The 19,378-nt window shown below is 37.6% G+C and overlaps 1 protein-coding gene across 6 annotated transcripts in view; it reads left to right on the forward strand.

Moving 5' to 3' along the window:
• ZNF536 (zinc finger protein 536) overlaps positions 1 to 19,378 on the forward strand; it is a 482,695-nt gene that overhangs the window by 33,056 nt on the left and 430,261 nt on the right. The window lies entirely within an intron of this gene.

Genomic DNA, 19,378 nt, shown 5'->3' on the forward strand with positions numbered 1-19,378 from the left:
TTTCCACTCTAATCTACAGTCTTACCTGATCAGGTAAGATGGCTATATGCCAGCATCTAATTGGGTAAATGGCAATCACATAACCTCAGGACACTGCCCAAATTTTGATCATATGACAGTAAGGAATCTGCGACAAGGGTAAGTGCGAAGACTATTGTAAATCACTTTTTTCAGTGCCGTCGTCATTTTGAACTAAATGAATCATTGTAAGTCAAGGAGTTCCTGTAGTTGCTGCCAGGTTTAGCAGCCTGAATATGCAAGTGCTCACTAACATGTTTTATTGGCTGGAAGCATCTTATCTGCTGTACTTGTTCGCGTAATTTTTTTAAGAAAAAATATGGGTAAATTGACTGTCTCCAGTTTTTATAAACCGACCGATATCTGGTTATTTTTCATTTGAGCAAGATCACAGCATATGCCTTGCATGAAAAATAAATAACATTTTCAAACTATAGGAAACCCCTTTTGATGGTAACGGTATTGATCCTCTCAAGTTTCTTGCATGTCTTATCTATATTATATTCAAAGACTATTAGAATATTTGTGGAAGAAATCTCTGCCAGCCCGGCTCAGCTGATTTAATGCATTGTTAAAGTAGCTGTTTAAAGCTGGTGTATGGTGAGAAACTTCTTGTGATGAGATGCGCACTGGTATAAGTTTTATTTATTACATGCTTCTCACTGAGCACAGCACAGAGGCCATTGAAAATGCCACATAATGTGGTAATTTCCTGCCTGCTTTTCTTTCCACCACTAACGTAATTAGGAAATTTGGATATATTTCCACATTTTAGTTTTGCTGACATCAAATTGAATTTGATAGTCTGATGCATCACACAGTACAGATTAAAATGATTGTTCAACCCTTGCATTAATTCAATGTTATTTTTTAAAATGTTATTCAATGTTATTTTTTTTTTTTAAAAAATAAACAAGAATGCTCAGTGTTGAGAATCTTCAAACAAAACTGTATAGTTGGCATAGGAGAAATCCTCCTTTTTATAAACAGACCTGGGATTTTCAGTTGAATACAATTGAGCTAACTAAAATAATTAAATTACATTCATAGCTAGCCTTCTTCTCTTCACCCTCCTCTTCCTCCTCCCTATGTTTTTATTCCCCATGTGGTCTTGTTCTGTCTAGATTCTTCCTTCAATCCAACTCCCCTTCCTTCTCCCCCCTCCCTTCCCCTCCTCCTCCTCCTCCTCCTCTTTCTCATGTGGCAGAATGTTCCACAGGCTGACAGTTCACCCAAACCAGGAACTTCCTGACTAGATAACGCTAAATGCCGTCTTCTGCCTAGTTCTGGAGTATCACTGTCCTTCTACTGCTACTCAAACACCTCTAAAAGACCTGAGATCCCTAAAAGTTGATGTTAAACCTTAAATGTTAATATGACAAAGGGTGAGATTATTAAATATATGATAGGAGAGCAATCCTATTAACCACATTTAATTTTAATTAATTTCAAATGTAAGTGACATTAAGTAACATTTAGCATTTCTCTTAGCCTGCCTGTTACTTTTAGTGGGTGACTCAAGACATTCCATTCCAAAACGAACTGGAATTTTCCTAGTTAGTCAGGGTTTTGTTTTGTTTCTTTGAAAAAGATTGTTCCTGTATCCTAGAAGGGTGCTCTGCCACTGATATCTGTTGGTTGCTGTCATGGACTTCTGTTCCCTGTAGAAGCTCCCAGCACATTGACAATTGCAGACATGGCATTAAGTTACCCTAAAGCAGTGATGGCTTTAGAGACCAAGTGCCCAAACTGCAACCCCAAAACCCACGTATGTATCGCCGGGTGCCGGGTGGGTGTGGTCCACTTGGTGGGCGCAGCTACAGTGGGTGTGGCAGACTGGGTGGGCGTGGCCACTGGATGGGTGTGGCTGCAGTAGTTATGGCAGATTGGGTGGGCATGGCCAGGGTGGGCGTGGCCACCTCGATGTTGCTTATGGGGAGGGACACCTGTGGGAGTCAGGCAGGGCAGGATTAGTGGAGATCCAGGGGGTCTCTGGCAGGTGGGATGGTGGGCTCCCCAATGGCAGCTCTGAGATGGCTGGCCTTAGGCCAGTGATGGCGAACTTTTAGAGACCATGTGTGCTGGGGTGATGGCATGTGCCCACAGAGAGGGCTCCACGTGCCGCCTCTGGCCCACGTGCCATAGGTTCGCCACCACTGCCCTAAAGTCTTTCCCAAAACTTCGGCGGCGGAGGAGGAAGAGGAGGAGGAGGAGGAGGAGGAGGAGGAAGTGATTTCCCATTTTTAGAACTAGAAATCTAGTTGTTAAAATCAAAACATTTCCCATCTCCCGTAAGACACCCAAAAGGGCAGATAGAATCTAGTTACCTCTTTGTCTGCCCTCCTCGGGTCTCCATATATGATATATCATCCTCTGTTTAACGCAATGCAACCTGCAATTTTGTCTTTAAGAGAGAAAACACTGTCGGACCCAATGCCCAGAATAAAACATAATCTCAGTGCAAAAGTGATTAAAATGAAAAGAAACAGGCATTGCGGTTCTTTTCCCCAGAAAAGTACATCCGCAGGTTTCTTGCCCTTGCCCTATGATTATATAATAGATTTTAAGTCTCTGATATCTGCAAATCTACATCAAAATGTATTCTATAGCTGGAGGAAACAGCTCTGAATTGTTAACCTTCTCCCCAGGAACTGAGGCGACACACTGCGAGATTAGATGTATATTTCCTTGGAGATATGCCACCCATAGAGGAGTCCATATTTACATCTTTTGTTGATATTTTTTATAGATTAAGAGTCTCTTTACTTTGGTGATAATTCTTCTAAGTACTGTAATTTGCTGCCTCTAATATTTGTCTTGAGTCATAGTTTGCAAAATATATTTGAAACCACTTTATAAAGTCGCATAATTGCTTCTTTGTAAAGCAGCTCTAATGAGTAGTTTCTTTATCCAGCCTTTATCCTGTTAACCTTAGAGGTGAGTGATTGCTTGCTGGAGTAGTTGGGAATGTCTTAGTGCTATTGAGCTATTTAATTTCAGGACTAATTTCATAGTCCTGGGCACGAGCGAGCCAGCAGTTAATTTGAGGCTCTCCATTTAGGACACTGCAGAAATAAAACGGAAGGAAACGCGTGTGTGTGAAATGCGAGATGTAGCGACTCGGTTAATATTTACATGCATGAATAATAGCGTAGTAGGGCAATTCACAAAATACTCTGGCGATGGGAGGTAACTCGATGTCATGCAAAAATATCATAGCTTGTATCTCTTCTTCTCTACAAACTCATTCACTGTTGGTGCCCACTGTTCCTGTCCTTTCAAGATACTTTTAAGGAAAATGCAATCCTTTTCAGAAACGACATAGGACCGTCAATATCTTTATTGTATTTTTCCTTTCTTTGCAGTTTTTCTCCCTTTGTGGTTATGGTCCTTCAAGTCAATCAGTCCTGGTGATTACATGGTTAGATAGTTTTTCTGATCATATTTTCAGAAATGGTTTACTTTTGCTTTCTTCCTGGGGTTCGGAGAATGGAACTAGCCCAAGTTTCTCCAACTACTTGATCCTGGTTTCCTACTCAAGGGAGCACTAAAACTCAGACTTTTTTTTTCATTCCTAGGACATTCATTATGCCACTTAGTGCCCCACCCAGTAAAAAGTATATGTATATAAAATATTGAGTAGTTTGTTTGTTTGTTTGTTTTAAAAAATATCATGCCCTCGAGTTGGTGTCATTTAAATGCACATTTAAACTAGCAGCCTGGTTAATAAAAATACAGTGTTTAAAATAAAACTGCAAGAGATTGTAACATAGAATTGGAAAATTCTATAAGCGTTCTTAAAAAGAAGTCACAATCTTCTGAAAAGTAAGAGGGAGAGACTAAACAAAGAGCCATTTTGGAAATGAACGAACCTTCCATTGTCTATTGCAGGAACTCCAATCTTGGCAACTTTAGGACTTGTGGACTTCAACTCCCAGAATGGCTGGCTGAAGAATTCTGGAAGTTGAAGTCTGCAGTCTTAAAGTTGTCAGATTTTTAGACCACTGGTCTACTGAATATTAGAGGACATTTTATATATAGATAATTCACAAATAAGTATCAATATCTTCCACTTCTCCATGACTGAAAAATAGTTTACAGAAGCCTGCTTAGTCCATCACTTTTACAATAATTTCCCAACTTATTGTTTCTCCAATCCTTTCTCTGTGCCTTAAGAGTTTGACTTGATCTTATAACTTTCAAGTTCTGTGTATGTATTTTTAACTCAGCATGATTCTGAGCACCAGGATGAGAAATATATTAGCAAAACTGATTTCTCTTGTTACTCGTTCAAAAGGCTGCACTCTATGGCACAAATGATTCATAAGTGTCCATTGTTCAGAATTCAGGATGAAAAAGTTCAGAATCAAAACCATCCTATAATATATGCTCATTGTACTATGTCTTTCAGAGACACTGTTCTCTATCTCTTCATATATATATATATATATATATATATATATATATATATATATATATATATATATATATATATATATATATATATATATATATATAGACACTGAAGAGCAAAAAGGAGAATGCAAATTATGTTCAAAATGGTTTAAGCTGAAGCATTAGATAATTTCCTAGTGTTTTAAATGTAACTCATGCTACATTCTGGAAAAACTGATGAATTGCTTATGTCTGAGTACAAGAAAGTGTGTTTTGCACAAGGTAGCAGAATGTCAGGCCAGGCCAGGCTAGGCCAGGCCATTACGACTTTGCACTTTTTATCAACTGCTGTTGCTTGAAAAATTAGTTCAGAAGCAAGTGGTAGAGTTCCATAAGGATCTATCTTAAGATCTTAGAACATTCATCAATGATATGCAATCAGTAGAGAGTAGAAACTCAGATTTGAATCTGATACCAAACTGTTCAGGATGGCCAACCCTCCAGCAGCCTTTGCATAGATTCTGTGTCCAGTATAACATCTCCAGTTGGACTGGAAAATCTACCCAAGTGAAGCCTCAGAGATCTGTTGCCGATTGTCCTGAGAGCATCTGTTGTGTTGGCCGTGTTCATGTGCTGCTGTGCTTGGTGCTTTTACTTGGATATTGCCCAGAGGTCTTGGTTCCATTTTGTCCTGGAAGGACATAAATAAAATAAAAATAAAAGAATGAGTAGGAATGATAATCAGATGGCTATGCACAAACTGTACGAATGTTATTATTCTGCATGTCTTCTTCAGTGAGTAAGTTAAGGATAATCATGTAATTACACTGGAAAGAAATTTTTCCAGAGAATAGCGCTATCTTTCAATGAACATCTGATTAATACCACTGAAAAAAATCTTGGAATTGGCTGGTCTGTTGTCATGGCAGGAAACCAAGCTCATCTCTGAAATGTTACCATCTTCTAACACAATGTTTCTCAACCTTGGCAGCTTTAAGATGTGTGGACTTCAACTCACAGGAGTTGTTGCCAACACTGAGAAACACGGTTCTAACCAAAACTCCTGAATAATATCTCATAAGCATCGCTACGGTCTACAAAACTCTCCTTTTGTCATCAGAATTTTGTTAAGGAGATCTAAATGTAACTAAGCATTCCTAGTGGCTTTTTTCTTGATCTCATCATAAGAAATCCTATAATTGTGATGAGTCAATGACTCTAGAATCCAAATTCTGAATTTAGAGACGGTATGGTTTATTGCCAAGGATTCAACTGACCGGGAACTACTTTATTCCAATATTTATCACATTATGAACTTATTCCAGTGGATTTTCTCTCTATGCCTTATTTGAATTTTCAGTTTTATATTATGAAATCCCAAAACAACTCCACATATTTCTTAAGCATCTTGTATCATATGTCCATGTGCATTAAATCGATTCCCTAAAAACTTTTTTATTAATCCAGTACAACAAACAAATGCAATCATAGTCTAAAGCATCTCCTTAATCTCCACTAGCTAACTTTTGGCATAGTATTCATAATATTGTTAGTTAACTTTTTCTTTCCTACAAGTTGCATGTCCACTAGAAAAAAAGATGTGATTATATTTTTAAATTTTATTTATTTATTAACCTGTGTTTGCAGGTTACCTCAAAGATAAAGAATTCTGGACAGCAAATAGCTGAATAATAAAACGATAAACTGACAAGATTGTCCAACCCTACACTATAGTTCTGTTTTTGAATTTAATTTGGTCTAAAATTGATTTAGTAGCTACCTACCTTGGTGAGAAGTTCAGGAAATAATTGGAGCACTATGATTACCACATTTCTCTCCTGCTGTGACCCATTCATCTTGATCCTGAACTTCTTTTTTTGGCCATCTCTTGCTTTAAAGATTTGCTGGAATTTGGTCTTCACTTTCACTGCTTTTCATCAAATCCTTCCAGAAATCTATAAACCTGATGCATAATAACAACAACAACAACAACAGTAGTAGTAGTAGTAGTAGTAGTAGTAAAGTTGGAAGGGACCTTGGAGGTCATCTCATCCAACGCCCTGCTCAGGGAGGAAACCCTATACCATTTCGGAAAATGGCTGTCCAGTCTCTTCTTAAAAACTTCCAGTGTTGGAGCATTCACCGCTTCTGGAGGCAGGTTGTTCCACTGGTTAATTGTTCTCACTGTCAGGAAGTTTCTCCTTAGTTCTAGGTTGCTTCTCTCTTTGGTTAGTTTCCATCCGTTGCTTCTTGTCCTGCCTTCAGGGGCTTTGGAGAATAGCTTGACTCCCTCTTCTTTGGGGCAGCCCCTGATATATTGGAATACTGCTATCATGTCCCCCCTCGTCCTTCTCTTCATTAAATTACACATACTCAATTCCAGCAACTGTTCCTTATATGCTTTAGCCTCCAGTCCCCTAATCATCTTTGTTGCTCTTCTCTGTACTCTTTCTAGAGTCTCAACATCTTTTTTACATCGTGGTGACCAATACAGAATATTAATATTTTAGGAAATGAGAGCCAAGAGTTAAAATGTTGGATTAGGATTAGTGTTGAGAAAATGGGGACTCAAGTGCTACTTGATAGTTGACTGGCTGATTTCTATTTGATTGCTCTCAGTCAACCAGGCCTATTTCACAGAGTCGTGGATATAAAATGAGAAAAGATCACCAGGTGCATTTCTTTTGATTTCTAAGGAAATGGCAGGACATAAATTTAATATGGGTAGTCCTTGACTTATGATTACAATCAAGCCAGAATTTTAGACAGAATTTTTCCCCTGTCTTGCCACAGTTGTTAAGTGAATCACTGCAATTGTTAAATTAGTAACATGGTTGTTAAGTGAATCTGGCTTCCCCATTAACTTTACTTGTCAGAAGGACACAAAAGGGGATCCCTGACAAATATGAGTCAGTTGCCAGTCAGCATCTGAACGTTGAGCATGTGACAGTGGAGATCCTGCAATGGTTGTAGGTGTGAAAAATGGTCATTTTTTTCCAGTGCTATTGTCATTTTGAATGGTCACTAAATGATCTGCTGTAAGTCGAGGACTACCTGAAAAATGCATTCTTGAAAAATGATGCAGAAGAATTGTGACTTGTGTGTCAGACGCTAGGAAAACCAGTAATCATATAAACTGTATGACAGATTTTCCAATTCATGAGTTCTTTCCATCGGCAACTGTAAGACAACATTACTACTCTGTAATTCATCTGCATACAGCACACCATCTTCTTAACAGATCTTCCCTGATTATGGCATCCCATCAATAAGTGAAGCTTTCATGCCTTTTTGCCTGATTTGGGGAATAATTTAGCAAAACAATCCAGATGGCTCAACCGTATTCTCCATTACGAAGTGCTGTGACACTCATATTAGTCAGTTCCGAGAATGGTGATAAGCCCATGGAAAAATGGACAGTGTCCAAGGCTCGTGGATGGCCTTCCATTCTGCTTTGTCTTCTAAAAAAAAATCAGGTAGGTCCAGAATAGAAGGATTAGCTGCAATATGTTAAATGATAGAATTCACCATGTAAAGCCCATACATTAGATATTTTAGGAACAAAGAAAGAACATACTCCATTTTGGAACATGTCTATGCTTCCTTCACACGGACAACTATATCATTAGTAAGAGAAAGAATTCTAGGATAGTGTTTTTATGACTATATACTTTTGTGAATGCAGGGAAAAAATTATATATGGGAAAGGAGCATAAATGAACATATGTTAGTTTACCACTTGCAATTAGAAATTATAGAGAGTAGTAAAAAATGGACTAAGGTGGTTTAATAATTGTAGTAGAGTCAGCATTCCTAAAGTGGAACTTATATAATCAACATTGAGCATCTGATGCCACAATTTTAGAGCCTGTTGGAAAATGTCAGACATGAATTTTTATTCCTGGTTCATATAAGATTCTATCTTTTAATTGCTGTCTGGATAGCCAAGTGTTTTGGAAATCCATAGGCATTGACCAGAGATTTCTGGGAAATTACATACATGTGACTAATCTTAATACATTTGCCATCTGAATCTTAGTCTTTCCCATTTAGAGTCCACTCGTGGGAAATGATCCTTCATGCTTCTGTTTTTTAGAGAATCGGCACAAACAATTGTTATAAGAAATATGTGTCTTTATTCCCACATATATAAAACAAACCTTAGTCAGGGGATCCGATGGGGGAATGGTATCTGCCCTGCCTTGAGCATAAAATCCAGACTAAGTCAATTAAGCATAGAAGTATTTTTTTTCCCAGTGCTTTGCCCCCCTCCCCCCCCTTTTTTTTGCAAATCTGCTAATGCAAGATCAATGTAGCTACTTTGCTACAGGCTCTAATAATGAAAAGATGCTGTGGGTAGATGCTATTGTACACATGTTTTCAAAGGACAAGGACCAAATCTCAAAATCTAGTTGAGAAAGCTGGAAAGCAGTAGGTGTTCTGAAGCCTGTTGCAAAGTTATGGTAGCAGGGTTTGAGAAAGGGAGATTTCTTAGATCCCAATCATGTAGATATGGTAGACCACAGAAAAAGTTCCACCTGATTTGACCACAGCTTATTGAAAGTAGATTTGACACTGCAGTGAACCACTGCTTTTCTTTTCAAGTTTTCACATATGCTTCAAGAAACATGAAGCTGAAATATTCTGCAACTAGGTGTAATTATTTGTGGTGATGTAACAAAAGTGCATATAGTCAAGGCCATGGTTTTTTCAGTTGCAATGTATGGCTGTGAAAGTTGGACCATAAGAAAGGCTGAACGACAAAGAATTGAGGCCTTTGAATTATGGCACTGGAGAAGACTCCTGCGAGTCCCCTGGACTGCAAGGTGATCAAACCGGTCAGTCCTAGAGGAGATCAACCCTGACTGCTCTTTAGAAGGCCAGATCCTGCAGTTGAAACTCAAATACTTTGGCCACCTAATGAGAAGGAAGGACTCCCTGGAGAAGAGCCTGATGCTGGGAAGATGGAGGGCAAGAGAAGAAGCGGACAACAGAGAATAAGGTGGCTAGATGGAGTCACTGAAGCAGTAGGTGTGAACTTAAATGGACTCCAGAAGATGGTAGAGGACAGGAAGGCCTGGAGGAACATTGTCCATGGGGTTGCGATGGGTCGGACACGACTTCGCAATTAACAACAACAATTGTTATCCAATGCATATAAGCTCCCTTTCTTTTCTGTGGATGGCATGAGGAAGCCAACAGCTGCACATGAGATGCAGGGATAATTTAATGCCCATCATAACAAAGAAATCAATTGCAGGAAAGATTTCTTTGGAGATAGTGCTGGCTTTGGTTATAGATTTTCATTTTTTTAATTCGATAGGAGAGCATTTTTGTGATGACAGCTTATTGGCATATCTGCTTCAAGTTCAATAAAGCAGAAAGCTGCAAAATTGCAACACTTAAAATAAGGCAATATGCGTGCACCATACAGCTCAACCCAATTTCAGCACAGCAAACAGAAAACAAAAGCTGTATGTGCCTTCTTTAGCCTTTGTGCACATCTGCATTATTATAAATGCTAATATATTTCTGCAATGATAAATAATTAAACAATTATGGTCATGAATCAATAAGTTTAGCACATTTTTTCATCAGTAAATTGTACTGTATACACAAGAAAAATAAATTACCAAGTCTAATTTTTTTTCTGGATAAAATTCCAAGCATTTTATATTTTATAATTAAAAAAGTATTAGGATTCAATGTCAGATGCTTAGAACTTTTAATCCCCCTCCCCATTTTAATCAAACACCATTAAGTTGTCATGTTTTATGTTTTTGAATCTGATTAACATTTTGAGGTCTGACTTTTGTAATCATCTCCTTTGTTCTCTTCTGAAAGCGCCTTTCCCAATGCCTATCTTTGTAAACACAATTATTGACCTGCTGTACATTAAAAATGGAAAAATAATATTAAAAGATGTCTACAATATAGGAAGCATTTTACCTGTTTAGCAAATAATTAGAAACAGAAGGGAAAACAAAGAATTCCAGAGACATCTACAGTTTTAAATCTTAGTCCTAACAATAGCATTGGAAACTAAGAGATAGATTTCCAAGAGACATTTTGTAGGAAACAGAGATGTTTTGTCTACTTTTGTAGCTTCTGAAGCTAATCAGGATCAAATCTGGTGTCTTCTTGGAAGGGTGATCTTGAGAGATTACCAGGGTTGAATGCTAGCTGGGAATTTGTTTCTTGTAAGGATTTTCAAGTGGGACCCCATATCATTGCAGGTGCCTTGTAAGCCATGGTGTCCATAGACTATGGTCAAAAAACTTAAGATGGCAGCCACAGTGATGTAATGGAAATGCTGCTTATATTTTGCCCACATAAAAAAAAGGGTACAGCTTTGATTACACCCATCATGGCTGCCATCTTTTTTTTTTTTTAACCATGCTCTGCAACTATATATGTGGGTCAAGAAACACAAATGAAATTTCTACTCTATTAGAGAACAGGCTCTGTTATTTTCATTTACACAAAGAAAGGAACATTAAGCATTCTTTTGTGTTTGCACCATTGTATACAATTTGTATTACAGACTATCATTTGGTAACCACAAGTAAACAGAGGTACATCATTTCTCATTCCCAGATACTAGTCCAAGCAGCTTACATTCAAAAATGATTGCTGTGTTTCTTTTGTGGAGATTGTTGGGACTTTTCATTGAATGTACTTTGAAGATAACCTTAAAAACAGATTTAACATGCAAAACTGGATTACATGATGCACAGCAGGTTTTAAAAATATTCAGAAATGTTGCTTTCATGCTTCAAATCCTTGGAAAGCCAAATACATTCAGTTTTGAAACTGCATCTTGCTTTTCACTGTTAAAAAAAGTAAGAAAAGTGTTTAATAGCACATATGGCATAATTTTATTTGACATCTGTTTTGCAACAAACAATATTTAGTTCACTTATTTGCCGAATGAATACAGTGCATACTGCAAACAAAAGTCCAATGAAAATTTTTACATAGTTTGCAATATATCAATATTTATTGTAAAAGAGAGCTAAAACTAAACATAAGAGTGTTATTGATTGCACCATGCAAAACATTGATTAATATATGCTTCCAATGCATTTGAAACACTGCCTTATGGGGTATAAGTACAACGTGGTTTCTAAAAACTAAGGTAGCTTTCCCATTGGTGACATTTAGGCATTGGGCCCTTCCACTTAATTTGTGTCATTATATAAGAGAAAGGTATCAATATATTTTTGTTCATAACAGCAAAAATGGTGCAACCCTCCCAGCTTAATTGTAAGAGTGATTAATTCTAGTGGAAGGCAAATCTGAAACGCATTTCTCTTTTGGCAGATCTAGCAAACAAGACTATGTTTTGAAAGCTCATATCCAAACAAATTGTATTTTAGAAAAGATTTATCTAGGACAGAAAGTTTCAGCTTATACAAAATTATTTCAGCATCCAAGTTTAGCTACATGTTAATTTGAGGCCGGGGGAGTGAAGGTTTTAAATTGGGATGTAGACTTAAGATACAAATCAAATAGATTCACTCTCCAACAATAATAGAAGCTTACCTGTGTTAGCTTCCTGATTTAGCTGAAGCTGTTTGTTCTTTGGCTCCCTCCCCTGTGTCTTATTTTTGTCTTTATTGATTTATTGAGATGAAGGATTCACCAAGAGTCGGTTGCCTTAGTTTTCTTTAAAATCTGAATGTGACAGATATTTGTAATTCAGATTTGTACAGTAATACCAAACCATCTTCTACAAAAACCTTCTCTGTTATTGACTTGTATTGGTGGCATCCAGAAAAAAAGAAGTCAAATCAAATTGCCATTCAGAATCTCCAAAATGATGGTCTTGTGAATACAATTGGTGGTAGTAACCGGGGCTAATTTGTATTGGGCATTTGTATTGAGAAATCTTTGATCCCATCCCAATGTATAGTCAGGTCACCTGTAAAGCATCTGTAAAGCAAATATGAAATATAAATTGGTTGCAATGCTCTCCCTCCCTATGACCATCTTGGTGTAAACACCATGAATTAATAAAACTAGAGTGCAGGAATCCTTACAGTATATGCATACTAAAAATAACCCTAAATGTTGGGGGTTTTGTCCATTTATTTTTCCTTTCTCTTTGACTCATGGTGTGGTCGACTAATGTTACTTGAAAATGCATATAAAAACATTTTACTCCCAATCTTTTCCCTCAATAAAGTTGGTTCTGGAGGGAGTATTTTAAAAAAGAAGATAGTATATTCTCTTCTAGAAGGAATTTGTGGATGCTAAAACTCATTTTTTTAAATGACTCTGATAGCTTTCCTTTTCTTGTGGATATTTGCATGCAACATCTGTTTCTGCTCCAACGCTCATTATCTTTTTCTAAAGATTGAGCAATAGATAGGTCACAAATAAAATATGTGGCTACAAGTTTATTATTTATTTTATATTTATACTGTTTGGCCTTCCAAATGAGAACCCATCTCTTTTTGTTTCTTTTTCATTGCGATGTTTTTTTAAGGCATGGAATATTGGGCGTTGGATTGTTTTAGATATTAAATTAGTCTCTTTGTTTAGTGTTTTCTATTTTTTTTAAATTATTAATATATCAACTTAGAGAACTGCTGGATTTTTAAAATTGGGGAAATATTTTACAGACCCTAATTATTAGGAATTATTAGCGGAGCGACTGAATTGCCAACATAAAAGATTCTGGTGGTTGAAGTAAAGCTGCATATTTAAGCTTTCTAAATGAACACTTTTTTTTTTTAGTAATTTATACCATCTGTGTCAAAATTTGGAGCCTAAAACGCAAAAGGAGAGGAACAAATGTTGGTTTCATAAAACAGTCCTAGTTCATTGTTGAAATTGTCACACATTAACGTTGTAGGCCATCTGGGTAGACAAAAGACTCTAACCAGATTGCTAAGATGATTTTATTGGTCTGGTATTAATCAGTATGTGGCATAATATTTAAGCTAAGAGAAATGATGAGGTGAAACGGAGTGCCTGTAGCCACCCTCTTCCCAACACAGTGATAGTTACATAATAGCCTTATTATGCCATGGAGAATAGTCGTCCTTTTTTTTTTTTTTTAAAAAAAATGATTTTTAAAGGCAAGAACATGGAACTAGTAAACCATATAATATTTTTAATTTGCATTTGGAAAATAAAACGGGAGACTTTAAGAAGTAACTGTTGTTGGCATTTGGGGAATCAGAGATTTCAGCACTACAGCATGCTTCTATTAAATTATGGAACAGCCACAGTTATTTTGAAATTAACTTTATTTCCCCCCCCCCTTTGTGATGGAGTAAATTACTTGGCCTGAAAAGAGTCTATGAAGAATTGTCTTCTATACAACACTACGCATTCTGATGTTATGCCTTCCCAACATAAGGGGGGGAGGGGGCTCTTCCAGAGCACTCAGTCTTGGAAAGTCGGTGTGGTAGGGGAAATAATCTGTAAAGACAATACTTTTTTATGAGTTTCCAGAATATAACTTTTAGCAAGTGTAAGCAGATTAGAGGACTATTTCTCACGAATTCACAACCTTGTTAAAGTTCCTACGTGGAAGGTTTCAATTATGCCAGTACAATACATGTCCTTTCCCTCAAACATGGACACACATATTCATGACATATGTACAAATGCCCGTCCCTCCTTCCTTCCTTCCTTCCTTCCTTCCTTCCTTCCTTCCTTCCTTCCTTCCTTCCTTCCTTCCTTCCTTCTTTCCTTCCTCCCTCCCTCCCTCCCTTCCCTCCCTCCCTCCTTCCCTCTTTCTAATATTTAATATCTTTCTTTCTTTCTTTCTTCTTCTCTCCTTCTTTTCTTCCTTCCTTCCTCCCTCCCTCCCTTCCTCCCTCCCTCTTTCTAATATTTAATATCTTTCTTTCTTTCTTTCTTTCTTTCTCCTTCCCTCCCTCCCTCCCTCCTTCCTTCCTCCCTCCCTCCCTCCCTCCCTCCCTCTTTCTAATATTTAATTTCTTTCTTTCTTTCTTTCTTTCTTTCTTTCTTTCTTTCTTTCTTTCTTTCTTTCTTTCTTTCTTTCTTCTTCTTCTCTCCTTCCTTCCTTCCTTCCTTCCTCCCGCCCCCCTCCCTCTTTCTAATATTTATTCAGGACTCCTAGAGATAAATGGAGAAACTATGCTCTTTTGGATGTTGTTAGGTGTTCCTCTATAACATAGGACATAGCCATTGGGCAGCAATATTTGCGAGGGCATTATCCCCTTTCCCTTTCATAATGCTGATCTTGATCAAATTACATGATTTAACTGCAGATAGCTTATTAAACAAGCATGAACAGTTTTGGTGCAGCAATATGTGTTGATAGAGTTTAAATTAAGTTCTTAGTTCTTCTTTTTGCAATAGGTTGGAGTTGAGTATTGTATGTAAACCTTTTTAAAATACAGAACCAAATAGGGATTTGTGGAATTTCTTGTTGATCTATTGACTTTAGAGAGATCCTTTAGTTTAGCTCCTGGTCCTTTAAGTCAAATCTCCGGGCTGAGAAATGCAATTCTTTAAATCTAGTGAGCGAGAGCTGATCTTGACTTTCCCTGGGTGCAATGGGAACAGAAAAATCCTTCTTGATAATGTCAAACTTGAGGAAAGGCTCCTTTTTTCTCACTCTCAATTTATGCAAAGGAGCTCATTCTAATTTCAGAATTGCAAGATTTGTGGTGGTTGTTTTACATTAATGAGGCCAGCATTTTAAGGTTTGTGATTTATGGAATATGTAGGTGTTTCAATAAGCTCCTGATCACTTGGTCCAAAAACACCACCTCAATTTCTCACACACTGTTAACCACAAGGGAAACCACAAACAATTAAAAAAAATAGGTACCCTATGTCTTACCCATGGCTTTTCATTGATCATATTTATGGAAAGGTCTATTAAAATATGCAGATATAGTAACTGGATAGGAAGGTTATTGTTGTACTTCTTCTTTAACAGCATCTCTTACTGTTGAACCTTGCCTACCGTTTGATCTCCCTATGATATTAGCAGCAAAAATAGTTACTCTGAAGCTAACATTTCTTTTTCACACTAAGGAGTCTCATTTATTTCACATCTAAACAAAACAAAACAAAAAAAAACAGTTTGCCCATTTGTGGGAGAGGGCAGTGAACATTTCAAAAGAATGAATGGGTGACCTGGTTGGCTGATGATGACTAATAATGGCTGAAAAATGTCACTGCAGCCACACACACAAAAATGTTTCTTTATCACCCCCTTACAACCCAGATGTGGATTAAAATGTTATTAACATAACCAATTAAACATAGGAATAAACAAGGCCATGAAATCAGTAATAATGACTGTTGTCATCTTGAAGAAATTGAGCTTTAATATTGTTTATGGAGTTCATCTGAGGGATTATGAGAAAGACATAAAGCATGTATGTCTTGTTTTACTTGGGGGGGGGGGAATGCAGGCATGATGTGCTGCCAAAAAGCAGGTTACCTACGAAACCAGATTGTAGCAGGGCTGAAATCGATAGAAATGGGAATGGAAAGACAATTCAGCTACCCAGCACGAGTCTGGGTGTATAATGTTTCTTTTAAAGGAGCGAACTGTTTTTTTAGGATAAGAGGAAGCAGCAACAGCATTTGCCACCTCTAAGGAGAAAATTTAACTGAATATTGAGAACTAAAGAGCCCAACTGAGCAAGAAAAAAAACAAAAGTCATGGGAACAGCTATTGAACCGTACGACTGCCAATTTTAAAAAAAATCTGAAGTAGATGTGGTGGAGATTTGGGGAACTTTATGGAGAATGGAACAGAATGGAACGGAACAGAACAGAACAGAACAGAATAGAATAGAATTATGGAATAGAATAGAATAGAATAGAATAGAATAGAGAATGAAATGGAAATGGAAATAATAGAGTAGAGTAGAGTACAATAGACTAGACTAGACTAGACTAGAATAGACTAGAATAGAATAGAATAACAGAGTTGGAAGGTCTTCTAGTGAACCCGCTGCTCCCTGTTACAGGGAACCCTATACCATTTCAGACAATTGTTGTCCAGTCTGTTTTCAAAAACTTCCAGGGATGAAGCGCCCACAACTTCTGGAGGCAAGTCATTCCACTGATTAATTGTTCTAACTGTCAGGAACTTTCTCCTTGGTTCTAGGTTGCTTCTCTCCTTGATTACCTCTTGTCCTGCCTTCAGGTGTTTTGGAGAATAGGTTGACCTTCTTTTCTTTGTATTTTATAGTGTATTTTATAATGCCTTGGTAAGACGTTTCGCTTCTCATCCAAGAAGAAGTTTCTTAGATGAGAAGTGAAATGTCTTCAAGGAAAAACAAAATCCATTTGCCTTTTGAAAAAGCACCTTTGGGACAACCATGACCTGGATGACAGAATCTCCAGAGGCTTGAATCTTGATTTCCGCAACTTAAACCCTACACCAGTGATGGCGAACATTTTAGAGACCGAGTGCCCAAACCGCAACCCAAAACCCATTTATTTATCGCAAAGTTCCAGGACTGCATCAGCATTGTGGTGCCCTCAGGGAGGCTGGGAGGCGCCTCTGAGTGCCGCCTCTGGCACGCCAAACCCGGGGGCGCAAAAATGGGCCACCGTGCTGCAAGGTGCAAAAATGGCCACTGCCGCACAGTGGGGTGCAGATACAAGGCGCTGCATCATGCAAGAACAGGGCAGGGCTAGTGAGTATCACGCAGGCACTAGCCCCACCCCATTTGCAGCACGTGTGTGCTCACGACTCCATGCATGTCTGCACGCATGCAAAATGCTTCCCCCTTTTCTTCCAATCCACCGATCAACAATGGTTGCTGACCTCTGCTCTACCACCTCTAGTCGAGCTTGGTAGTTGGGCACTTTGCCTCCTTTGTGCTGGGTGGGGCTCCTACTCTGGGCAGCGGTGGCAGCCTGATGGACCTGCTGCTGGCGGTGGTGCGTGTGCCAACAGAGAGGGCTCTGAGTGCCACCTCTGGCACACATGCCATAGATTCGCCACCACTGCCCTACACTATGTGGCCCGTAGTGACTGGAGCATCTTTAAAGTTAGGAATTATGCTTCTTTGGAGGCAACTACACTCAGTAGCAATAATAGACTATTAGATACATCTATATGTTTAGGCATCAACACTGATTTGCATTTGAACTTACCAGTTGTTACTGATGAAGTAAAAATTGGATTTTATCTGGTCCACCCTTTAAATATTTGTATATACTATCAGGCATCAACCATACATTGTGCGATTTTTAAAGTATTAGTTCTAGAGAAGTCATGAAGATCCAGTTACACTGTCTAATTCGGACATAACTCATGTAGATAAGACATAGTGTTTAATGTAAGTCTTAGTGGACAACTCGGTTTTGAAAGCAACTCATAATGGTGCTGCTTTCTGCTTTCTCCATATTCAATTTCTAAATCTTTGGCCTTTCTGTGAATTTGAAAACAGTTCAGAATTCATTTGACGTCTCATGAATACTTAATATGTTAAAAAATATATTACAGATTTAGAGACTAACAACAAAATTGAAAAGGGCCAGGGACTGAAATATAGGGAGGATAAAATATGGAGTAACTTTACAAGTCACTTTTAATTTCTTTGGCTTTCATTGCAATAATATTGATTTAATTCATTAGATCCTTCTCTGAATCTATATTTCAGTTTTAGAGTTGTCAGTTTGTGTTAATGACAATTTTATCCATCTGTTCTAAGATGAGAACGAGGCTTCACACCACGGAGATGATAGATCTTGAATAGTTGAAGAGTAACTGATTTCTCTTTAAGGTATTCATTTGGATTAGTCCATCTTTATGGCAAATCACCCTAGAAATAGAACTGAACATTTTTTAATCATATAAAACCCAGATAACATTAACTCTCCACTCAATAAGAATCAGAAGTCTTATCTTGTTGTCTAAGGCTATTGCCTGTTTCATGTTTTACAGAGAAAATTATCAAAATATTCTCAATGATTTGCTGTGTAACAGCAAAGCCATAATTTTGTGTGTCAGTATATGAGAATTCTAGTAGATGTGAAAGGAATGATAATTATTTTCTTTAATTTGGCTGTTGAAACAGTGTAATATTATGTTTTTCTTGTTCTTCAGCTTTCGAGAATCCTACGGTGTTTTTTTACCATTGTTTGTTGAATAAGCCATTACTCGCAGGATTCATAAATACCATGATAAACCATGTTTTATTAAAAAAAAAAAACTAAAATGGATGGAATAATCGAGCATGCTAGAGAAAGTTGTTAAGTGAGTTTTGCCCCATTTTACCACTTTTCTTGCCACAGTTGTTGTGAACCACTGCAGTTGTTAAGTTAGTAATGTAGTTGTTAAATGAATCTGACTTCCCTGTTGACTTTGCTTGTGAGATGGTCACAAAAGGTGATTACATGTCCCAATTGTCATAAATATGAACCGGTTGCCAAGCATATGAATTTTGATCACATGCCCATGGGAATGCTGCAATGGTCATAAGTGTGAGTCAGTTATCAACGTTGATCACGTGACCATGGGGATGCTGCAACGGTCATAAGTGTGAAAAACGGTTGTAAGTCACTTTTTTCAGTGCCGTTGTAACTTCAAACAGTCACTAAACAAACTGCTGTAGGTTGAGGACTACCTGTACATTTGATCTGTGTGGCGTTGATTAGATTTGGGCAGTTAATAAACATACTAAAATTAAAATAAGTAATGAAAGGTTTCCTTTCCCCCAGATAGTGAACTAGATATTATTTATTAACTTTTTCCTTTAATGAGACTGAATCTTCACTAGCTTTTCTTTACGGACTCTTAGTTTTCTTCTGTGAGCAAAGATCATGATGGTTTGTTCAAAGCCTACATCTGAATTATACATAGAGCTGCAGTTTATTATTATATGTTGCTAAAAAATGGGCCTGGCCATTTAAATTTTTTTAAAAAAGAAGCTTCCTGTTCATCCCCAGCTTTGTAATTTCAAAATACAAACTAAAGGGAAATTTTGCACTGCAGAGACACTACTTC

The sequence above is a fragment of the Crotalus tigris genome, unplaced genomic scaffold, assembly GCF_016545835.1.
Source record: "Crotalus tigris isolate CLP2741 ecotype Arizona unplaced genomic scaffold, ASM1654583v1 scf7180000024362.2655971311:6658466, whole genome shotgun sequence".
NCBI lineage: Eukaryota > Metazoa > Chordata > Lepidosauria > Squamata > Viperidae > Crotalus > Crotalus tigris.